The sequence below is a fragment of the Corapipo altera genome, unplaced genomic scaffold (assembly GCF_003945725.1).
Source record: "Corapipo altera isolate COAL_440 unplaced genomic scaffold, ASM394572v1 24, whole genome shotgun sequence".
NCBI classification, from domain to species: Eukaryota; Metazoa; Chordata; class Aves; order Passeriformes; family Pipridae; genus Corapipo; species Corapipo altera.
The window spans coordinates 3,515,023-3,534,073 of record NW_020884903.1 but is presented as its reverse complement, the minus strand read 5'-3'; the positions used below and the strand labels follow the sequence as shown (position 1 = coordinate 3,534,073).

General features: G+C 37.1%; 1 protein-coding gene across 2 annotated transcripts in view; it reads left to right on the top strand.

Annotated features, from left to right (window-relative positions):
* Positions 1–19,051, top strand: part of PIEZO2 (piezo type mechanosensitive ion channel component 2) — a 297,287-nt gene that overhangs the window by 2,553 nt on the left and 275,683 nt on the right. The gene's annotated exons all lie outside the window — the stretch shown is intronic.

Sequence of the window (19,051 nt, the reverse complement as noted above, 5' to 3'; positions counted from 1 at the left end):
CATCAAGGAAGTGTTTCATGGGCTTCTGGAAAAGGCTTTTTAGAGTTCATATATCAAAGTGATGGTTTTTTGTATGACTTACAGTGAGGTTACATCCGCAGCTGAAAAGCTGCCACGAGGACTTACTGTGCATAGTGATGCCTTGTGTCTCCTGCCCGTCTGGGCAGTAAATGTGTCTACCCGTGCCAAAAGGTGGAAATACAGAGTTGTTCTTTTGGATCAGAATCCATTGTGTGTGATTCTGAAATGCTAGATTACTACAGTTTCTTATTGTAGTACAATTTGCTTTTTGGTTTCTAAGAGTAGAAAGTAATGAGGTTGGAGACCCCTGACTAGGTGTGTAGAGGGCAGTGGCAGCTGTGGCAGACTCATTAAAAGTAATACATCTGCTAAGTTGGAATCTGATTTTAAAAATACAGTTAAAATGGTAAATGCCTTAAATTCCTAATACTTTAAATATTTTATTTTAAAAGGAAGTAAAATTAAATACTAATGCTAATTATCTTTGCTGGTATGAAATACTTTCCAAACATTGGTTAGTACGATGTAACTGAGAAAACACTGTTCTTCATGAGAATGTTTAGGATCAGATCTGTAGCACTGGAGAGTGTAATCTTTTGCAGGTAAGCCTAGATGTATCCATTTAAAGCTCAAGAATGACATAACTTGAGTGTCTCCTGAAGACAGGAGATTTAACATGTACAAAATGAAAGACTTTGGAAGCTGATTGTATGCTATATGACTTCAAAGTTGATCCTGTCATGTTATTTTCATGGCAAAATCTTACATTCAGTCTGATGTGAACCTAGAATTTAAATGATAACTTACAGTAACATGAAACTTCCTGCAAATAAAGTATTGTGTTCTGTAATAAGACAGAAAGAGTTGCATACTTTATTGTTGGGTGGTGGTGTGTTTTTTTTTAGTAAGATTACTGCAATGTGATATTTTCCTGCACTGTAGTAGTACAGTGCTGAAAAAAACCAAATAATAAAATAGATGAGAGGGAGCTTTTGGCTCTGGTGGTGAAAAGTGGGCTTTTTGTGTTTTGTTTTTTAAAGCTTGAGCCTTGGTGTGAACCTGTCTTTTTTTTGTTAGTCATCTGTACTTGAAACATGCAAAAGGTGATTTGTCTCTTTGAAGTAAGGCATGAAAACAGTCTTTTGCTAATTGCTTTGTTTGGTTTATAGAGACTTGAACCACAAAGTTAGTTTACATCACTTGATAAGAATTTTTAATTATTCTGCTTCCAATTATTTTACTTAACACACAATTAATTGGTTTTTTCTTAAGCAAAATAGGGTTATTTTCAAATGGGGTGCTGGGGAAAAAAATGCTTAGGACATTTTTCCAGAGGACAGCTGTCTCTGGTTTTTGGCTGATGGTGTGGGATTGTGTGTTATCAGCTAATCGGCTTCAGTGAGCTAACTGCCTGGCCCAAGCACTTCCCAGAAGTTACACTTGCTTTCTGAACTCCTGAATTTTGACCCAGATGAGCTAAATGTTGTAGGAGCTTCCAGAAAGTTGAGGGTTTTCTGAGGTATTCAGTTGAAGTATCAGTGTTTTGTAAGTGATGGCAGGTAAAAAGAAAATATTTCAGAATTTTTTCAGGTAACAGAGTTCAGATATTATTTGTAAGTTTTCACTTGTTTCTTTGAGCCAAGTATTTGAACTCCTGATAAATAGCAGGAATTCCTTTTATTTGTGCTTTCAGCAACCATGATTCATCAGAACGATATTGAATGAATCAGAATTATAATCTCTTCAGGATATAAATGATATATTACAGAGAATATTTCTTGAAGCATTATAGTATTTTCAAAAATATATATATCCAGTTGCTGGAAGTGTCTTAGCAGGAGTGAGATCCTTGTTCTGCCTTGGATGGAAAAGGTAGATTCCAGGGTGCTTAGGTGCTCTTCGACTTTTATCCCCAAATTAATTGATAAAATTTTTGGAGTGGTAATATCTGAATAGCTACATTAATAAGTATTAAAATGCTTTTTAAATTACATGCTTTAGTGTACTTTAGAACTCAATACAATGATTTTTTTTGACGCTTTGAGTCATTACTATTCACACTTCCTATAGAGAGAAAAAGTTGAACAACTGTAATATTAAGGCAATCCTGCAGGGGCAGTGAACAATGCCGTGCTTGGATTATTACTTTTTGGATGCTTTTCATTGATTGCACTGGAGGTGGTTGTTCAAAAAATGATGGTACAATATGACTTTGCATTGCAGTTTTCAGGCCACAATGATTATGTGCCAGTCTGTACAGGTGATGTCATGGTGATGACAAAGCAAGTTGTGATGCAGGACTGTTCAAAGTAGAGGGTTATTTGAGTAGTGACATTGCATATTACAGTATATACATATATATCAAAAAACACTGACATATTTTTAAAGTTGAAATAAACTTCACGTAGATGGGGAGAGTGCTGTTTGTAATGCTCTAAAATTGGTCAGTTACTGAAAAGAAGGCAAAGATCAAACTGAGTTTTTTTGCCATTATGGTGACATGGGGCAATATTTATTATGATTTACCAAGAGAATGGTAGGAAACACCATGATAGTATTAAAACTCTGATGTTGTCCCAAAACACTCATAAAAATATTAATCACAGCAACAAAAATTCTAGGAAACCTTAGTGGGTAGCATGCTGAAAAAAAAATTACTCGGTTGTCAGTTTGCACAAGAGATCCTAAATGGGTTAAACAGGAAGCTTTCCTTCCCCTCTTCAAGTGATTTAGATAAATTTATCTGGCTTCTTTTATTAAAGGAAGTTTTGCCTAGTTCAATGGGAGCAGGTGAAAGGTGTCAAGGGAGAGCAATATATACAATCTAGTGAGAGCAACATTTTCCAGGCTTGTAGGCACAGGGTTAGATGTTCTTGTGTACAAAAAGCAAATGTCATTGCAATCTCTGTGGCTTCCATCTTAGGTCAATTAAGATCCAAAAAAACCAGTTTTTGGGAGAGGGGGAGGCAGCAGTCTGCCACAAGCACAGTGTTTTCCCTCTTGTGTAACAGCCATCTCAGGTTGACTGACTCTACTTCCCCCTAGCATGTAGGCTGGGAAACTATTTAAAGATCAATGCCACAAAAGATGGAACTAGAACTCCTCTCCTTAAGTTCTGCAGCAGATTGATCAATATTTGTAACTAAATCAATCCAGGTTTTTTTTCTAGGGCAAAAGTTTTCTGTAACATTACTTTTGTGGTGATCACAGATCTTCGTTCTGTCATCTTGACAGGTCTCTGAAGCTAAGCAGGTCAGAAGATGCAGATAAGAAGTTTTCAGAGAAAGTGTGTGTGTTGCTGCCAGGAATATGAGCGAGGGAGTCCTCTGATTCTTTTACTGAGAGAAACTGGTATACTGGGAGTTATTTTGTTAGATAAATCAGCTGTTTTGGTGTGTTTGTTAGAAGTATATCCTTTGATGCATTGCGTTCAGAATGCGATTGAATTAATGCACTTCTCCTCTTTTCCTGATGGTCTTACCTGCCCATTTACTATCTTAAGTAGGCAGTTGTAAAACCCGAATGTCACATTAAGGTTGCTGTTCTGTATTTTAATTTCTTTTATATATTTAAATCTGAGCTACAGTGTTAGCTTTGATCCTGTGGCAATGAATTCCATAGGTGAACTCCTCCATGAATAAAAAGGAGTACTTTTTAATTCAGTTTGTTGCCTTAGTAAATAATCCTTTGGATGGGAAAAAGTATGCATAATCACTTAAATCAACAGCAGTGTAATGTTCTATTTACTCTAACACTTTAGAATAACATTTGCAAGGCATAAAATCAACCATTAAGATTAACTGTGGAAATTAACAGCTCTGAATTTCCTATCAATTGTCCAGTTCTGAAGAGAAAGGGATGAGGCTTATGTAAATCTGCTTTCCCCATAAATAAAGAGTTTTAAGACCCTATACTGTTACAATTTGAATGATTAGACAATGCAGTGTAGCTCTTCTCTGAACTCATTCAGGGAGTCTTTTGTTCGGAGGCTGTTTTGGAAATGAAGTAAAACTTAAGAGTGAGTCTGTGTGTTTGTGAGTGATGCATTAACCACTCCGTTTTGGGCAAAATATTATAAAGCATGGGATTGCAGACATTGCATACTCTGTCTACTGTTTCTAAGCCACTAATTAGTTAATGTAGCTTGACAGAACCATAACTTATACCTGAAGTACATAAGTGGTATTATAGTATTTAAATGGTAATATAGTGGGGATCAGTTCTCTCCCTTGATCAGAAGTTCCACAGGAGACTGAAAATTACTTCCTTAACAGTTAAGGGAGTGTTTTCTGGGCTGTTGTTGTGCTGAAGCATACAAAACTTAAAAAGATGCTAAACAAGTGCTGTCTTTTCCCTAGCTGTGCTAATGCTACTCAAACTCTATGCTGATGGTTTTTTTTGGTTAAAAGGTATGCTATTAGAGAAATTAGCTCCTAGGTAATTTGAGGAACATTGATCTCCTTTTGCTAGCAGTCATAAATTTCAGATTGCAAGTACATGTTTAGCCTTTAACTTTAGTTTAGCTTTTGTTAAATGCAGATTGAAGTTCCAAAGGCTCAGAAAGAAATGGTCAGTGAAACACACTGTACCCCTGCCTTTTGTAATTTGAAAGTAAGCCTTTCTCCAAATTGATAAATCTCCAGCTGTAAAAGGTGATGTTGATTACAGCATTATGTATCTCTGATAATGTTGATTTGCTTGTCCAGGAAATCTTGCAAACAAGTACGGTGATACTTACTCTGAATTTCACTTTAATACATGCTCATATATTGGAAAATATCTGGAACATGCAAAATGTTTGCATAATGGCTGCATCTGTTTGTGTTGTGTTTTTCTTCCCTTATTATATTTGTGGCTTTTTACAACAGAATAGCAGTTTCCCGGTCACTGAGAATAGATTAACTCGTAAGCCAAAGGCAAGTGAGAAAAATTTGTCTCCACAGATCTTGATGTATGTAAAAAAACTTTTGAGACCATAAATACATATTAGCTCATGTTGGCATCTTGTTGCCCTATTTCTATGAGAATATTGTTAAAAACAGTATTCATAGCTGTAATGTGATTGCTAAAACATGTTTCAATTAATTTGTTCTTTGCTCAGTGCTTAGAATTTTAAAGACCTGCCCCATTACATTCCCTAATAACGTCACATTTTTTGCACAGTTACATACTTAATTTCACTTCTACAAGACAGCAAGTTCAAAGAAAGGATAAGTTTTAACCTTCTGAAACGTTGTCAGAGACCAGACTTTCTAGTACATGTGTTTTGCAGGGCATTTTCAGTTGAAAGGATGGAATTATAATTACTTTCTTCATTTTTGCATTTTTCTATGATGGCAATAATTGTATGTTTCTGTGTGGAAAGTCGTAGAGAAATATTTATGCCTTTTCTAAATGCTAAGTTATAAAATTGTTTTCTTTGGGTTGTAGTGCTGTTGGTCAAAGAAATTTTGTGGTGATAAGTGTACCATCAGCCAGAGAAGCTGCATAATCTTTTTATTCTTCCTCCTTCTTTCTTCTCTAGACATTTTAACATGCAAAATTACTGTGTAATTTGGAGAACAAAGATCTGTGAAGTATGACCCAAATCTCTTGTTAGCTAAATGTGAGGCATGTGTATTTCCAGTATAGTACTATGTAAATAAAAAACACCACTATGTAAATAAAAAACACCACTTCCATGGCTTCTTTTCTATAAATTGAAAGAAAGTGAATAACCAGTTTACCGGCTTTTTTTTTTGTTTCTTAAGATGTGCTTTGGGTAAAATGCCTTTACTGTGTTCTTAAAAACAAAGTTTCTGAAAAAGATAATCAAGTTTAGCACTTTCTTCCATCAGTTCAGCGTATAATTGGGCAAAAAACCCCTCCAACAACCCAGTGTGGTACAGTGCCTATTTGTCTATTTGTGAAAACATGTTTCAGCTAGAAGGACCTTAAGCTCTATAGTTCATGATTTTCACTATGCTTCTTCTTATAAACTTGTATATAGACTTTGATGTCATATTTTCCCTGACCTTCTTAGTTGTTTTCTTCTGAAGTCTAACAAAACAAAAGCCTCTCCTATGGTTTTAAGATGCTTTATTAATTATTTTTGTACATTTGCTAATTAGGGGAACTCTGTGATAAATGAGCTTCTCCTTCTTGCCTAATTCGACACATCCTTTCCCCCCCCCTAAGTTTTCATGCTTTTCTTACCATATGGTACATTGGTTAGGACCTTTGATCTTTTTTGGGTAATAATATATGTATCCATCTTACTATAAGAATGTATTTTCCTTCTTACTCCTTGGGAGGGGCCTGTCATTTCCATGGGGTGTAGGTGTGTTCGAAAGTCTTATGTGAGCCTACTGCTGTGCTTCTTAGTGTGGCCTTTTGTACAGCTTATCTCAGAGCATCACTGTTTCCCTACTCTCAGATGAAACAACCTTCATATTCCCCAAGTTACAGCACAGAAAACACAATAGATGGGGGAGAAAAACCTAGTCAGCCAAGCAAATAGAATTTTATCTGTACCACACAAGCCTTAAGTGTGCTACCACCTTGTTTTGAGTAAATCCAATAGTTGACTTCATCTCTTTGTTTAATGGCTTGTTGCTCTTAATAGTGGGCCCTGTAATGTTTGGAAGGATTGGCATTCAGTGACATGTATTTTCCATGCTCTTCTGCAAGTGATGCCTTTGTGATGAGAGAAGTCCCAAGTATGAGAAAATTGAACCTATTTTACACTTCCTCCACCCGCTACAACTTTGCCCTCCAAGTTGTAATATTTTGATTTGTTTGAACCTTGAAACACAATGTGCGTATACTCTGAGGCAAAATACAATACCATGTATATATGCAAGAATATTGATATAATGTATCTTAAACTGCCCTTTTGTAGTATTTAACTTGTTAGCCATTTATTTTTATTGAACTGAGTGAAAGAACTCAATCATAATGCTGTTACTGTACAGAAATATAACCCGTTTCTTGCAGCTTTTCATTGTCTTCTGCACACATATCTTCACAGTTGCTTGAAGACTCCTACAAATACATTTCTGATTCATTTGCTGAAAGCATAAATAAACATACTCATTTTATGCATTTAAAAAAACCCCACAACTCTTGCAGTTTACTGTACCACAGCAATTTTAAGCAAAAATTTCTTTAAAATTAAAATTTTAAAATTAAAAATTTCTTTAAAATTCCTTAAGTAAAATAAGCCATTGTCAACTTTTGGCAGACTCAATCAACCTCTCTCTATATCTACATTTTTATTGTGGCATGTAGACAGACCGAGGGGTGTAAGACAACTCCACAGAGCTGTTTTGAGGGTCTAGAAATGAGGGTTGGCCTAATCATTGCAGTTGATCCCTTCCTTTACAGGACTCCATGTTAAAAAGCAAAAAAGAGGAAATACACAAATCTTGTTTCTTACGACTTGGCTGCTTGGTGATGAGCTATACTGGCAATAGTAAGGAAGTGGCAGAAAGCCCCAAATGGTCATTAGTGTGCCCCAGAGGATAAAGCAGTTGGAATTGCTAGAATTGCAGCAGAAGGATGTCAGGTTATTTCCTGCCTGTATTTACTGTTACTGTATTTGGGGGAGTTCTGTTTCTTTCTTTCCCCTGTGGAGGAAGCTGTTTCCCGTTGCACTTGAAATGGAATAGTTTCAACGCTACACAGTATTGCAAACTGGAAGGAACCAGAAGGTCTCATTACCAGAGTATCTTTCTTGCATAATTAATGCATGTTTATTGTTTTTTAAATACACTTAAATAAGAATATATAAATTGTTTAAAGACAAACCAACAAACAAACCCCCAAAAGAATGAGATAGTTAAGTCACTGGAAAAAGCATCTGTTTTAAGGAGAATGAATAATCTCCTGTGTGGCAAGTAATTCCGTAGTTACTTGGTTTGGGTTTCTCATGCATTCTTTTGAAGCAGTTGAGGTTGGTCACTCCTCTGCAGGGTTTCTGGGGTGATTACAGGATGGGCAGTGGTCCATCTATGTTTCCCTCCTCATACCACCCCAGGCTTGAAGGCACATCAGGAGATCTCTTCTCCAATCTCCTGCTCAATGCAACACTGAATTTAAATGTGATTGTTCAGGGTTTTTTCCTGTTGGGTTTTGAGAATCTCTGAGAGTGGAAGTTTACAGCTTCTTCCAGTGCTTAGTTAATCTCACAATCAGTGAGATGTTTTTTTCTCTTCATCCTTTATATGCCCCCAGCTTCAGTTTGTAGCCATTGTACCTCAGTATGTGCCTTTGTAAAGAACCTAGCTCTGTATTTTCTATAACCTCCCTTAGGTGTTGGGAGGCTACTACTGTGAGGTGCCCCCAAAGCTGTCTTGTCTTGGGGCTGAGTGAGCCCTGGTTCTGCACGGGTTCCTCATGGGGCCTTAAGATTCAGCACTGACTGTCTTGGGGACTCTTCTCTGGACTTCTTGAAGTTTGTCAACATATTCTTGACCTGAGAGGGGACAAAATTGTGTGTGGTTTAATGATGGCTGAGTAAAGGGAGTGCTCCCTTCCCTTGGCTATGCTGCTGTTGATACAGCCCAGTGGCTTATGTTGAATGTCACAAGGGATGTTGGATTGAAAACTTTTTCACCTTGTGTGACAAACAGAAAGTAGACATTGACCATTTTTATTGTTCCTTAACCCCCCCCCCCCAAAAAAAAACCTAATCCTGAACTTCTAAACTGTGCTTAAAGGCTTGTAAGTAAAAACAAATTGTTATTGGATATTCTATCTAAACAGTCAGTATTGCTACCCAGGCAGAACTTTCAGTAATTTTTCTTACTCATTTTTGATTTAAGGACCTGAGCATTTAGTCTTTCCAGTAAATCCTGAACTTTCTCTCCTCACATGAAAGTAGATGCCTCAGTATATTTTTCAAGATGTCCTAGTTAGGGCTTTGTAGCTTTGGCTCTAAACTGTATAGCAGCAGGTCTTGGAAATCCTGCTGTGAGGAATTGTTTCTTTAGTCTTTGTGTAAACTCAGTGGTACCTCAAATCTCAAGAGAGTGCAGTTTTCCATTCTTGGTTTTAAAAAGGAATAAATCAACCACAACAAGTATCTGTAGGGCATGTTTGATTTGCTGTGTCTTAACACGTACAATATGCATCCAAAGGTTCAGAAAGGTCGAACTTGTGTTTCTCAGCTGGAAGTGCTGGTTATTAATGAATGTTATTCCTTAACATTGGCACAGCCATCAGTCACTGACTTGCAATGAACGGAATGATGAATTAATACAAGACATACACCATTTCTTCTCAATTTCAAGAACTATCCAATGCTGGCATTCTCTAAGGGGCTAACTAGCCAGTAAATTATTGGCATTATTTTCCCAGCAATCATGCTCACATACTTGAACATTTTTAATTAGTCAGTATTTCTTGTTATTCTGCAAATCACTGACAGCTAATTTGTTTTAAAACCACAGGAAAAAATCAGTTCTGCATGTTTCTGTATTGCATTCTTTTCTCCTAGATGTCTCCATCTCATGTAGAACCGACAAATTACTTTTAGCAGTAGTTTGGTTGCAATTTTGAAACAAGTATTTAAAAAACTGGCTTGGATTTTGGCTTTATGAAACACTTGGTGCTAGACATTCAAAGAATCTGTTCTGCTGGGTTTTATAAATCCAGCAGAATGAATTGTTTCCTTTTCTTCTTTCCTGAAAACTGCAAGATTTATTATTTATTTCTGTGACTGTAGTGCTTAGTTAACTGTGCTGCCTTTAGAGGGTCAACCCGCTGTGTATCAGAAATTCTCTTCTCTAACCTCTTTCATTCTACAAGAAACATGGGAGGAATTACAGTTTAACCATATAAAAAGTTGAACTGTCCATGGCGTGTAGCATCCCTTGCCTTCATTTGATAACAGGCAAGATATTGATACCAGGAGTTACACACAACCACTGTTTTTTCTTTTGTTCTGTTCAGGTCTGCTCATAGATAATTTCAACATGGAAAACAGTAACTAGTGTAGTGTTCTTGTAGCTGCCCAGATGATTTTGGTGATGGCTCTTAATGCTGTTAACTGTTGTGATTGTGAGAAATATCCGCATGTCTTCCTGGAGCTTTTCCTACAGTCTTCCTTAGCATTTGCATTTTTCACTGTCTGTATCTGTTGCTCCTTCCTTTCTTTGAAAAGTTAAAACCACTCCCCATGCAGTACTACAAATAAAATATGTACTGTCATCTGTTGCTTAAATTGCTGTTTTATTGTGAGATCATCTTCTCTTCTAAATATAAAGCATTTAAAAAGTAAATTTTTATGTAAAGGGAAATATCAAGATAGTGTGTGTTTTAAAAAGTGGTCTAGAAATATTGGTAATTTTAGCTTTAGAGTTTCATAAAGATTGTATAACCAGAATGTTCACATATCTCTGATATTCTAGCAAGGAGTATTTGTACCTCTCCTAGCATGTGGGAATAAAAAAAGAGCTAAAGATGTGTTTGGCTCTCAGAATTGCCAGGCTCCATGTAATTTATGGAATTATACTTGCTTGGAGATACACATTCTTTTTGCAAATCAGACCTGACAAGTTTCCTGTTTGCATCCCATGTCTGTGCATAAGAGGTGAATCAAATCTTCAAAAGATTGGGAGAATGAGCAGAACAGCATTTTGCAAATTTATATTACTGTTAAAAGTAGCAAGGTAAATCAAGGTAAACACTCTGTTTTCACATATAACACTCCCTTTTTTGTTGTTGTTTTCCTTGAGATTGTGCATTTAAAATGTGCTCAGGTAATAATTAATTAATTAGTGACATTTGTTTTACTGGAATTAATAGTTTTATTTTTTAACATGTTGATGTTGATAGCTAGAATTCGTGCACATTTGCTGCTTAATTGATTTCAAAATCTTACCTTTCAGGTGTGAAAGATGATTCTTTAATGCATGATACGAATTTACCTTTTTTATTATTTTATTTAAAAAACACCATAATGATTCCCTAGACAATTGTCCAAGAAAAAGTACTGCCAGTAGAAGGGCCAGTGTCTTAATTCCATTAATTAGATAACATTTAACACATCATGTCAATGAAGTTAAGTAAATCAGAGGAAGACTAAAAAAAAATTAAAAAGCAACTGTGGTTGCAACTTTAGATAACTAATCATCAGCTTGTCATTCCCTTCATTACTGAGGTATATTTGTATCTAATTAGATTGTTCCTGATACTTAAAACAAGAAATATCTGTGATTCGAAGTCAGCAGTAGCCATCTGGTTAGTGTAAGACCACAAATGATGTCAGTAAATTAACGATGTCATGGTTATGCACAAAAAGTAGAGAAAGAGATATTAGTAATGCAAGCCTTATGCACATGAGACGTAAAGTGTCTTTCATGAAGTGGTTAATGAAAACTACAAGTGAAGATATTATTAGTGTTGTTTGCAGAGCTGTTGTTAGTACATTAAAGTGAAGTTATTTGTTTCATGCTGTTTTTTATCAAAATTGTGGTAGAAAACATTACCTTTCAAGGACTACTGCCACAGGCCATAACATCATTGTCTCTCCTCATGAATACAGAATGAGGATTCATTAGACTGGAAGAGTAGCCATTGTTGCTAGCCTTTTTTCCTTCTTCTTTATTTCTTTTCATTTTTCCTGTCTGATTCTATCCAAAAAAATCAGATTCAGCTCCCTCATGGATGTCGAGTGTTCTGAACAAAAACCCAAGCAAATTGCCTCCATCATTTAATATCCTCCTTTCCACTTTTCTTGCAAAAAGAAATTATGCAAAGTTTGCATCTTTCATTGCAGTTCACCCCAGGTCCCTGTCTGTCAGTTTTATATTATAGTATAATCATGCTCATTATATATTTAGATTGCTTCTAAGAGATCATAACTAATAAGGTAGAGGTGATTTAGAGTAGGACAGAGTAGGATAGGACAGGGTAGAATAGAGTAGTTCAGGTTGTAAAAGATCTTTAAAAATCTCTGAGTCCAAGTGTTGACCTAGCACTGTCAAATCCACCACTAAACCATGTCCCTGAATGCCACATCTACACATTTTTAAAATACCTCCAGGGTGGTGACTCTACCACTGGACAATCCTTTCAGCGAAGAATTTTTTCCTAATATTGAATCCAAACCTCCCCTTGTGCAACTTAAGGCCGTTTCCTCTTGTCCTGTCACTTGTTACCTGGGAGAAGAGACTGACACCCATCTGCTACAACCTCTTTTCAGGTAGTTCTAGAGATTGATAAGGTCTCCCCTCAGTGTTCTTTTAACCAGGACAAACAACCCCTGCTACCTCAGCTGCTCCTCATAAGACTTGTGCTCCAGACCCTTCATCAGCTTCATTGCCTGTCTCTGAACATGTTTCAGCACCTCAATGTCTGTCTTGCAGTGAAGGGTCCAAAACTGAACACTGGATTTGAGGTGCAGCCTCACCACTGCTGAGTACAGAGCAGATCCCTGCTCTAGTCCTGCTGGCCATGCTATTTCTGACACAAATGGCCTTGACCTTGTAGTATTTGAATCTTTGTATCTTGCATTGATTTCTTGTGAGTTTTGAGTGGTCAGCATCCTGCAGTAATCATCTGGGGTTTTTTTTGAAATAATGTTAGCCAAATATAGAATGGGTAGTGCTACCTGAAATATCTTATAATTTAAAAATAATTATAGCAACAATGTTATATGACTGGCTTCTTTGATTCAGAATTACTGAAAGTGGTAATATCAAACAATTATATTCTAATAATTTAAATGATGACCCTATAGGAGAAATCAAAATCCTTTACCAGTATTTAACAGGCAGGGGAAAGATCAGAGTTAACCCCAAATGTTTCTGACATATATGATGGGATTCTGGTAACTTGAAAGCAGGTACTTCTGATGCACTGGCAAATCTGAAATTGAGGTTATGACCAAAAGAAAAATCATCTGAGAAAACTTATCTGTATGAATTATGCGTGAATATGAAACATGATATAACAGTAAGTTTGATTTCATTAGATACCTCTGTAAGACACATGGCTAAGACTGAGTACTGTGATAGGCATCAAATTTTTTGCTGGCTTCCTAGGGAGTAGAAATGGAAGCATTTAACATTCAAAGGGTCTCTGTGCATGGATGTGTTAGCAAATACAAAGTCCCTGTGAAATTGCTAGATGGCTACAATGAGATGAAACAACTAATACAATATTTAAAGAGAATAAAAATGTTCAGTGATGTGAGTGAGATAAATTTACTGTGGTTAAAACTAGAAAGCTGTGGAAATGGTTTGCACGGTTCAGAACATGACTGGCACTGCTGAAAATATTTGCTGGGTTGTGGGTCGAAGACAGTAGCACATGCAGAAAACAATCATATGCCTATGGCATTTTCTGCTGCGTTCAGTGTCATCAGACATAGTATCTGCCCAGGCTTCTAGTGTCTGCCAGAAACATGCAAGGAACTTAATGTGGAGTGGAAAGCATGTTTCTTTCCGAAGGTCTCTCTTTTAGCAACTTGTGACTGGACATTGTTTAAAAGTTTCATAAGGGTTTTTGGTTGTTTTGTTTGTTTCAGATAGTGCCTGTGCAAATATCACCAGTTAAACTGCCAGTCTATTGGCTGGGATGGTGGCTGTCCTGTTTCTCTTACAAAGAGCAAAGCTTTGCAGGGGGAAGTCCAGTTACATCTTCTGTGCAGTAGCAATGGATTATCTTGATGATTATATTGTCTTCATGGCATTACTGAATTCCTTAACATGTAGTGAAGTAAATAAACTGTGAAAAATGTGGATGTAGATGTACCTAGTTTTACTACGTGAAGTGATCTTTTGTATTAAATGCTATAAATCCATAGCAGAGGTATAAAGAAACATTTGCTACAGTACTACAACTGATAGGTGGAAGAGTTTTACCTTGCATTATCCTTCCAGGTGGCATTAGAGGGAAAAGGTATGGAAATCCTGTCTCTGAAACAAGAGTGAGAGAGTAGAATATTAAAAATTCAAGCCTAGTGGTGGGAACTGATTTTTTTTATATAACCAGAGTGTGTGTGAACACAAAAAGGAGGCATTTGAAAGTATATTTGAAGTAGCTGGCAGCTGAATTTAAACTCTTTCAGCAAAAGATAAACAGATTTCCCTAGTCCACTGGTAAAAAACTGGATTACTTTCTGTAGTTGAGTGGCAATACAGACACTTTCTGTCTTTCTGGTGTTATTGTCCAGTGGTCGATCCTTCTGTTTATGTTACAAAATTTATTTAATTATTTTGGCAATAATGAGGAAGCATAATTGCTCAACTTTGCCTGAAGAGATTGAGCAGGACAAGAACCTACTGCCACATGTCCAGTTTTCTGTGGTGGGTGCTAGTGTACATGTTGATGGACAGTAAAGTGTCCAGCAGTTAGATAAGTATTAATGCACAATTTTCCGTGTTATTAATGTATACCAAGTTAATCATATTTATGTATGTGTAACATTTTTTCTGTGCGAGGTTCTTGTGAAGAATCAAGATAGATCAAAGTAGCAAGATGAACTAAGATGGATGACTTTTTTTGGACAAATTTCAGAAGAATAAATATTCATCTGAAGCTGTAACTTTATGGTATTTTGTCTTTCTTCTTTAGAAACCTTGTGTGGGAGCTGGTCTCCTTCTAAGCTTGGCATTTTTCTGAGAGTCATGGTTTACAGGGATAGCATTGGTGTGACTCCAGAAGAACAGTCACCTTCACTGGAAGCAAATTGAGTTAGAATTGAAAAAATCCAAATGGAGTGTAATTTACTGACCTGCTGAGTACCACAGGAATCACTAATGAGGAAGTAATTTATATAATAATGTGATTGTAGGGAGATTGTGTTTTTAAGATTATTTTAAGCCCATTTTATGAAGCATTTGAAGGAAGGCAGATAACGGCAGTTAAGTGAAGACTAGGAGAGCAGGCAAATTGAGTATGGAAGCTGAGATGAGAATAAAGATGTTAGTAGGGTGAGAGACGGGATAGGAGGTGTTTATAGAAAAGAGCAAAGAAATCACTGGCTTGTGTGACAAATGAGAAAATGAGTAGGTGGGTTCAAAGAGATTAATGATGTTTGGAAGCAGACTAGAAAGATGAAGATAACCCACTAGGCCAGCTGTCAGACTGATAATAAAAACAGCAAATAACACTGTCAATAGAAAATATGTTAGCTGTGGTGGCCAGCAAGAATGTGTGAATTCTAGAAATGACAAGAAAGGAAGTGACAGGACTTTTATAAAAGACTGAATAAATGGAAGGGATCAGAAATAGAGAATTAAAGACTGCATGTAAAGCAACAGGCAGTGAAAACAGAAATGGAAATATGGAGGAGAAGCAAAGGTTATTCTGTGTCTCCTCTGTGTTTCAGAGTGCCTCAATTTGAGAAGGTGACCAGGCACACAAGAAGAGACATCAAAAGTGACAAATGTGAGATGGTGCTGAAAGGAGGTAGTGATGAAGTGTATGCATTCTAGAATGGAATTTGGTATCTTGGGCTTGGGGTTTTTTTTTTATTTCAGGGGCTAAGGGGTGTTACCGTGAAGATAGTGATCTGATTTTGCAACTTATATCAGCTTCTAGTGTGGTTCAGAGTAATGTGATTTTCCCAGAAATGACTGAAACGGCAGAAGGATCCATGGTAAATATTACTTTTTGCAACTTTACCAGGCAACAAACTTATCTACTCTGGGAATCAACTGATTCTGGTTTGCATTTAAAAAAGCAGAAAATGAAAAGCAAGCAAGCAAACAAACAAACGAAAAATGTGTCTATTGTGCTAGTATATCTTTTGTTTCTCCCTAGAAGTTATTCCCTATTCCTACTCTTCTCTCCATCTCGTGTCCTTCTTTGGGCTCTGTGATCCACAGAGGTCTCTGGGATGCTCAATTGGCTGCATTCCTGTTGCCATCCTTCCTCCTCACCCGCCCTTGGTGTGCGATGTCTCCATGACAAATGGTAGACAGCGCAGTAATGGCTATGACAGTCCAGGACTGGCTTTCTCAAAATTTGATCAAACTAGTGGTGTGAGTTGCTATAGAAGGCCTGATCTTAAAAAGTAAAGTAGAACAACTGTCTGACTCAAATTACTTTGTGGTGCACATGTTGGGCTGGATGCAGTCCCTGAGGCATGGAGCCAGCATTGCATGTGGTGGGTTGGCTATGGGTTTGTCACCAGCAGGGATGGTGATCCCCCAGCAGGCTTGGTGGCCCGGCTGAACTCTTCTGGAGATGGTGCACATGGCCATCAGCTCAGCAGAGATGGGATCTTGCTAACCCAGAGCAGTGAGCTTCTTCTGGCTCTTCGCCCCTGGGATCCTTGGGGCTGCTGGTGTGGGGCACAGAGAAACTGCCTTTCTGCCAGTCCTGGGGGTGTGCTGGATGTCAGAGAAATGACAACCACTTCAGCATTCTCATTGAAGAGAGATCCTGGCTCTGCCATCTCCCCATTCCTCTGTCATCACTCACATGTGCCAGCTATTCGAGTTATCATGGTTTGCCTCTTAGGGCAGTGGTGATGTCCTGTTCCTCCATCTTAACTGTATTTCACGTAGAACCCAAGGTTGCTGGGCACAACGAGCTCTGAATTAGGCAGTCAGCCAGTGTCAAATACATTCTCATTTTATGAATCTGTGGCTCTTTGCTTCATTAAAATCCTGGTCAATCAGCCCCAGTCAGCCAGTAATGGTGTTTACTTGTCCAGAAAGAGTCTGCTCAGTTTTGTCGTATGTTTCTGAATTGTATTTTTTCTTTGCTTTAAGAGAAAATATGGTCTTTCTTATGCTCTGTAACAACTTTATATGGAAAAACAATGTCATGACCACATAGAGATACTTTTTGTAAATTAACTACATCCTTGTATTTTTCAGGAAATTTGATTTTTCTTGGGAATATTATTTTAGTCATTCTGTGTCTCACTGGGTTGTGACCTTATTGTACTAGCACAGCAATTAGGTTTTTAAGTTTCTTCTTCCAGGATATGTAAAAATAATTAAGTGGTGCTGTCATACACCAACCAAAAGTATTCATACAAACATGTCTGTTCTGTGTTTCATATTATATCACTGGATTAATTTAAACTTAATTTAATACTGTACATGCCAAAAAATTTGATTTGTAAAGAATTTTTTAAAATTTGGAAATTCATATATTGATATTTACTTTTTTTGTTAGGAGTGAGAAGATTTGCTTGTTTCTGGGGTCTTCTGTTTCACTTATGGTCCACATGTTTTGTTATAAGGATTCTTTAATAATATTTCAAAATAGCAACTTAACTATGCCTTCTTATTTCTAGGTTGAATTTTTTTTTATATGAACATTTTTAAGGCAAACCTTAAAGGTGGATTTGTCTTCAGTGATCTCAAGAAGGGAAAAAACCTGCGGAACTTTTAAACACTTATTTGCTGTGAGTCTGTTTTTGAAAAATGGAACGTGTTTATCTGGACAATTGTGAGATAAACTATTGCAGCTATGGCTGCAAAGCTCCTGGGACTCCTTAGCCTTGTCCCCACTGGGAAGCTGAGTCTTTGCTAGAAATTGCTGTGGTTTTTGTTTTTGCTTTTTTTTTTCTTCCTTCTTTCTTTGTAGCAGTGCTCTTCTAAGAGTTTTGAACGCTAGTGTAGGCTGATTAGAACTGCTTTTTGTAAACATACTGTTTTGATTTGTTATATGCAGAACCTCAAGTGGAATTTACATTTAAACCAAACATAACTCAGTAGTGAAAAATGAATAACCTTAATTTTTAGAAAGTACTAAAGCATGTAGCTGATGCAACCTGATTTGATGTAGGGTATCTGACAGTAGACTTGTTAGGGGTTGTTCTCTTTTTTTGGTGGAGAGGGCTGCAGGCTGTGAAAGGAAGGAAGAATTTTGCCCATCTGTGATGGCATGAAAAGTATCTAGTCTGGGGCCAGATGTGGAGGAAAAAGGTGCATTTACAGTGAGGCTGAGAGAGAGAACATGAAAGTGAGTGCATGAGAGGAGTTGCTAAGTGGGGCAGAGACCATTTATTGATTTGGCAGGAAGAAGGAAAAAAGATTTGAAAGGGAAGGATTTATGTAAATGGAGTAATGCATCTTCAGATTTGCCTGCTAAGATTGTCTCATAATAAACTGTCTGCAGGGTCAGGATGCCTCCTGCACTGCTTTATCAATTTTGTTGAATTTTCCTTTTGAAAATATCAGGTTTTTATATGCAAAACAATAATTTTGTATGTAGATCAGCATTTGCTTGTCTACAATATCTGATTTTGCTCATAGAAATGTGGCATTAACGTGTGCTAATGGATGTGCATAGAACTGCTTGTACGTTTGTGTGCACAAATAAGGAAATCTGGTCTTAACGAATCTTTGTGGTTATCAGTGGCTTAGTGACTAGGCACTGAAAGCTGCATTTACATCTGTTCTTTTGGGATGCAGTTAAGTCGTCCTGTTTCTTTCACCGCAAATAAATTGTAGTCCTGTAAGACTGTCAGTAGGTGCTGTTCTTGCTACTTGTTTTGTTTCTAAAATGAAATGCTAGTAACAACTGAGTGCCCTTTTTGTTGGCACTCCAAGGAATACAGTATATACTAACAAGAAGCAGCTATGAAAAATGCATGAAGTGCCAGGAACTACTGCAAACAAAGGTACTATAAACAGAGCCATGATAACCTGCTACACTTGGATAATTTTTCTGTGGTAAAACATCAGCCCATCTTATTGCCAAAAAGTGAAAAGTGAAAGAAAGAAAAAACTCTCTCCCCTTCAGCTATCTACGTAGGTCTGTCATATAGGTAAGCTTACACATCAGCACTTCAAGTAATATGTAGTTAGTGACAGACCATTTTTGTCCATTCTCAGGTATATCTGAACTAGATCAGGCATGAAGTTTGTTTCTTTAGAGACCCTCTGGTTCATAAATGTGTTCAGCTTGCACACACTGAGGCAATATATGGTCTCCACACAAACACATCAAACTCCACTTTAAAATCAAGATTTTTTTTTTGCCCTCCTCTTGGGTTCCTTATGAATACTCTTCCAGACTTCCATCAGTCTAGAAAGGGTAAAATCCTGTTAACTCATGACGAAAATTCCTTCATAGT